A 5,544-nucleotide genomic window follows, 5' to 3' on the forward strand; every position below is an offset into this window, starting at 1 on the left:
CCAATCTCTTTACTTTGTTATTTTTTTGCTTAGTTTCTTTTAGTTTGTCTTGTTTACTTTATTATATCAAAAACACAAAAAGTAGATTCTTTTATAGTTGTTATTTTGTTTCTTTTTAGCTCATTATGTTGATCCCTAAGTACGTTCGGAAAGACCTATCAATATGTAGTGGTTCTATAATTGGGAGAGATAACATTGAAGAATTCTTTAATCATGTTAGTAAGCATAAAGATGTTGAGGATAGATCCGTAGTAGAACTTGCTCCAAATTATGAAACTGCTGCAGGTTATTTAGTTCAAATGTTAGAGGCTAGGTTTGTTAGCCTTAAACCCATAATGCAGCAAATGTTTCTTAAAATTCATGAAGTTGAGGATGATGAAAAGAGGGATGTTATTCTGAAAACTTTGCTTAAATAATTTAGAGATGTTGTTATAGAAGTTAGAAAAGTTTTTGATCGCTTTAAGATGCTAGGCTATTGTGTAGATGTTATTGGTACATTTGAAAAGATAGACAAAACCAAACTTGAAAATATGGAGAAAATCAAAATACCAATACTTGTTAAACTCATAGGAATGCATGAAGCTTTGGAAATGAATTTTGATTGGATTGTTCCTGAAAACCCATTTGATGAAAGTAGTGAACCCAAAAGTGTTGAGTATAGATTCAAGGGGTCCGGTTCGGCCCACTTACCCGCTGGACCGAACCTCAATTATGTTACCATTGGGGTAAAGGGCCGACCCTAAATTTTTTAGGTCCAACACAAACCTCACCCGTCGACCCTAGGGTCTACCCGCACCTCTCTCCACTCGCGCACGCAGATAGACGCTGCCGCCGTGCGAAGTGAGGCCACCTCCGGCGAGAGTCCCTCTGCTACCTCCCAATCGGCGACGATACCCCGCGTAATGCTCATCCTCCCAGATATCCCAGGAGGTTGTTGAGTGTTGTGTCCCCGGCTCACCCGGTCGGTGCGAGGTGAGGCCACGAAGGGCGTCACCATGGATGTGAGAGCCACGGGGGAGCCCGAGAGGTCGTGCACGAGCACGGAGCAGCCCTTGCGCTCCGTCGCCTGCACGGCGGCGGGCGGACTCCGTAGGTCGCTTTTGGTGCGGCATCCGAACTTGCAGGTGAACATGGGATGGCGCATCATGCCGCCGCCCACCTGCATCACCTGCGGGCTGCACTCGGGCTTGCCGTCGAACTCGAACACGAAGCACGGGTCGGGCTCCGCGCGGAGCGTGAGGATCAGCTGGGCTCCCGCAGCCTTGCCCTTGCCAACGGAGATCCAGCCGCAGTGGAGCACCGCGGGCTTGGCCTCGGCTCCCTTGAGGCCGAGCGAGATGGTGGCCTCGCCTTGCAGCCGCCTGGAGCTCACACCGCAGGCGGAGCCCTTGCGGCCCACGTAGACGGAGACCTTGACCTTGGGCCCCGAGGTGCTCTGCTCGGCGGCGAGGGCGTCGGATGGGACGAGCGAGGCGGGAGCGATCTGGCATGGCATCTTGCCGAGCCGGATCTTGCGAGGGGAACGGGTTGACGCTGCGCTAGGCCCCGCGGCCGGCGGCGCCACCGGCATTCTAAGGGCGAAGGTTGCTGCCCAGCACTCGCACGAATGGGCACGGGTCGATCCTGGGATACCCTTTACCCTGACAAAAGAGGGACAGGCCAGACCCTTGGACCTAGATTTTTCGTAACGGTGCGCAGGTCCAGTAACTGGTTCGGACCGAACTGGACCTTTCGCATCATGAACTGTTGAGAGAGGGTTTTATAAAACTTATATGGATAAAATACAATTCCTTGTTGAAAAAACTTCTGGAATTGATCTTGATGCTTCTTCACTTGAAAATACTTGATGCAAGCTCTTTTTCTGAGCCTAACTGAAAGGCGTTAAAGAAAAACACTCTTGGGAGATAACCCGTGTTTAATTTCTGTAATTTTTATTTTGTTGAGTCTTGGAAGTTATTACCTCTATAATAACCTCTCATTTTCATTTTTATTTCGTTTTTGTGCCAAGAATAGCCTCTAATAGGAAGAAAGTGAGATTTGGGGAAGTTGCTGTCCTGAAACAGATTTTGTGTTGTCACCATAAAAAATCATATTTCCATCCAGAACGTAATTTTGAGCTGCCAATTTCTAAGCATATGCCCCTGTTTATTATATAACTTTTGTTAGTTGAGCACTTTCCGATTTGAGCAACATAAGATTTTTGAAAAAATCAATCTTTACCTGTCGTTCTGTTTTAACAGATTTCTGCCACTATTTGCATTTTACTCTTAATCTCTTATTTTTTAGTTCTTTTGAGGGAAAGAGCTTTTTGAAGAAGTTTCTATAGTATCTAATGTTTTAATATATGTTTGACATATGTTAGAACTGAACCAAGTGTATTTGTTATTTTGATTGCACTAATGCCGCTAATAAGAATTGTGTGAAGTTTTGTATGACGGAAGTTTTCAAGTGTAGGGAGAGAAGAATGATGTAATGAGATTAAGTATGGACAAAAGCTCAAGTTTGGGGATGCCCATGTCACCCCAAGAAATATCCAAGAGGTACAAGCGTCAAAGCTTGGGGATGCCCAAGGCTTCCCCTCTTCATCAACAAATCATCAGGTCATCTTTCTAGACGCTATATTTTTATTGCTTTATATGCTATGTGTTATTCTTGAAGCGTATTTATTTTTTGTTTTTACTTTTATTTTGTTTTGTTTGATGGTTCATATGGTTGGATCCCAGCATATTTGTTTTGGAGAATGACACACTTCGTTTTAATTGCATAGAACACTCTAATTTTCACTCCTATTGTTCTGCGAATGTTCTCTTTTGCTAGTACTGCGTTTAGCTCTTGGTTTTCCACTCATGTTTTGTTCAGAGCTTGTTAGTTTTATTTATTTAGGTATGATTATCTCTCTGATCTTTATTGACTATTATCTATTAGAGTTATTTCAAATAAATTAATTGGTGTTGGAGACGAGTAAAATGTTGCATGCTTATAGTTATTCAAAAGGAAGCTTGTCTAGAATGTGGCATAGACTTTGGCATGTCATATTGGATGTTATTTAAATTATATGCTTAGTAGTTATTTTTGTAGCATGAGTTGTCTCAAATAGGTGAGAGTGCTTAATGTGCCATTGAAAGAATCATGTTTTGTTTCCATCATAAAAAACATAATATTGTGGTATTTGATACGCGTACAGCACGCGTCCGTTGGGAACCCCAAGAGGAAGGTGTGATGCGTACAGCGGCAAGTTTTCCCTCAGTAAGAAACCAAGGTTTATCGAACCAGTAGGAGCCAAGAAGCACGTTGAAGGTTGATGGCGGCGAGATGTAGTGCGGCGCAACACCAGGGATTCCGGCGCCAACGTGGAACCTGCACAACACAACCAAAGTACTTTGCCCCAACGAAACAGTGAGGTTGTCAATCTCACCGGCTTGCTGTAACAAAGGATTAGATGTATAGTGTGGATGATGATTGTTTGCAGAAAACAGTAGAACAAGTATTGCAGTAGATTGTATTCGATGTTAAGAATGGACCGGGGTCCACAGTTCACTAGAGGTGTCTCTCCCATAAGAATAAGCATGTTGGGTGAACAAATTACAGTTGGGCAATTGACAAATAAAGAGGGCATGACAATGCACATACATGATATGATGAATATTGTGAGATTTAATTGGGCATTACGACAAAGTACATAGACCGCTATCCAGCATGCATCTATGCCTAAAAAGTCCACCTTCAGGTTATCATCCGAACCCCTTCCAGTATTAAGTTGAAAACAACAGACAATTGCATTAAGTATGGTGCGTAATGTAATCAATAACTACATCCTCGGGCATAGCATCAATGTTTTATCCCTAGTGGCAACAACACATCCACAACCTTAGAACTTTCTGTCACTGTCCCAGATTTAATGGAGGCATGAACCCACTATCGAGCATAAATACTCCCTCTTGGAGTTAAGAGTAAAAACTTGGCCAGAGCCTCTACAAATAACGGAGAGCATGCAAGATCATAAATAACACATAGGTAATAGATTGATAATCAACATAGCATAGTATTCTCTATCCATCGGATCCCAACAAACACAACATATAGCATTACAGATAGATGATCTTGATCATGTTAGGTAGCTCACAAGACCCGACAATGAAGCACAATTAGGAGAAGACGACCATCTAGCTACTGCTATGGACCCATAGTCCAGGGGTGAACTACTCACTCATCACTCCGGAGGCGACCATGGCGTTGAAGAGTCCTCCGGGAGATGATTCCCCTCTCCAGCAGGGTGCCGGAGGCGATCTCCTGAATCCCCCGAGATGGGATTGGCGGCGGCGGCGTCTCTGGAAGGTTTTCCGTATCGTGGCTCTCGGTACTGGGGGTTTCGCGACGAAGGCTTTAAGTAGTCGGAGGAGATAGGTCAGGGGGCCACACGAGGGCCCCACATGCTAGGCCGGCGCGGCCAGGGCTTGGGCCGCGCCGCCCTAGTGTGTTGCCAGCTCGTGGCCCCACTTCGTATCATCTTCGGTCTTCTGAAAGCTTCGTGTGAAAATAGGCCCCTGGGCGTTGGTTTCGTCCAATTCCGAGAATATTTCCTTACTAGGATTTCTGAAACCAAAAACAGCAGAAAACAGCAACTAGCTCTTCGGCATCTCGTTAATAGGTTAGTGCCGGAAAATGCATAAATATGACATAAAGTATGCATAAAACATGTAGATATCATCAATAAGAAAGTGGATTTAGTGTTCAGATGGGTACGTGCGCACGCCCTAGCTGCCGTTGGATCAACGCTGAGATTCATTTTCTGGCTCACGGCGATCATACGGCGTGAGTACCTTATCCTCTTATTCCCCTCGTCCTTCACTCCTTCCCCAAATCATCTTCACACGGGCACGCGTCTCGGCCACACAAGCTCCCACACGCGCCGCCCGCTCCCAAGCGATGCGCTTCTCGGCCTCGTCGCGCGGTGCGCCTGCTCCCGGCGGGTCAAGGAGGCGGGTCAAGGAGGCTCATGGGGCGGCGGCACACCTGTGAGCTCGACGGGGAGGCGCCAGTCGCGTGGAAGGTGGAGAGGAGGCGGAGCATACCCTGCAGGAGGGCCGCCGTCGGAGCAAGGAGAGGGGCATCTCACGGCAAGGTGGAGTAGAGGGCGGCGGCAGGGCGGCGCTGGCGGCAGCCGGAGCCAGAGGAGGGCATGAGGACAGGCGCCACCAGGCGCCACCAGTACTGACCGCTGAAGGCGCTGTTTCACCTCTTCATGGCCGTACTGGAGTCTGGAGAGATACAGGCGCGCGCGGTGGTCGACGTCCAGGCGTGCTGTGGTGTCATTCGCCTGGCCGCAGGGGGAAACGGGGCCGACCTGGGTCAGTACCCGCGCGCTTCCTGCCTCCTCTTCTTCCCTCAATTCCTTCCCCTCCCCTCATGATTCGGCTGTTCCCCTTTGGTTCGCACGCTAAATTCGCTTGTTCATGTGGTGCGTTTTTGTTTTTTCTCTTTTAGGTGGAGGCCTCCATGAACCAGGTCGCCGGCAACCAGATGCGCCTCTACGATCTGCCCTCC

General features: G+C 47.1%; 1 pseudogene; it reads right to left on the reverse strand.

The window, feature by feature from the left end:
• Positions 1 to 766: 766 nt before the first annotated feature.
• On the reverse strand, positions 767 to 5,070 carry LOC127347674 (uncharacterized; annotated as a pseudogene).
• Between the last annotated feature and the right edge of the window lie 474 nt (positions 5,071 to 5,544).

The sequence above is a fragment of the Lolium perenne genome, chromosome 4 (assembly GCF_019359855.2).
Source record: "Lolium perenne isolate Kyuss_39 chromosome 4, Kyuss_2.0, whole genome shotgun sequence".
NCBI lineage: Eukaryota > Viridiplantae > Streptophyta > Magnoliopsida > Poales > Poaceae > Lolium > Lolium perenne.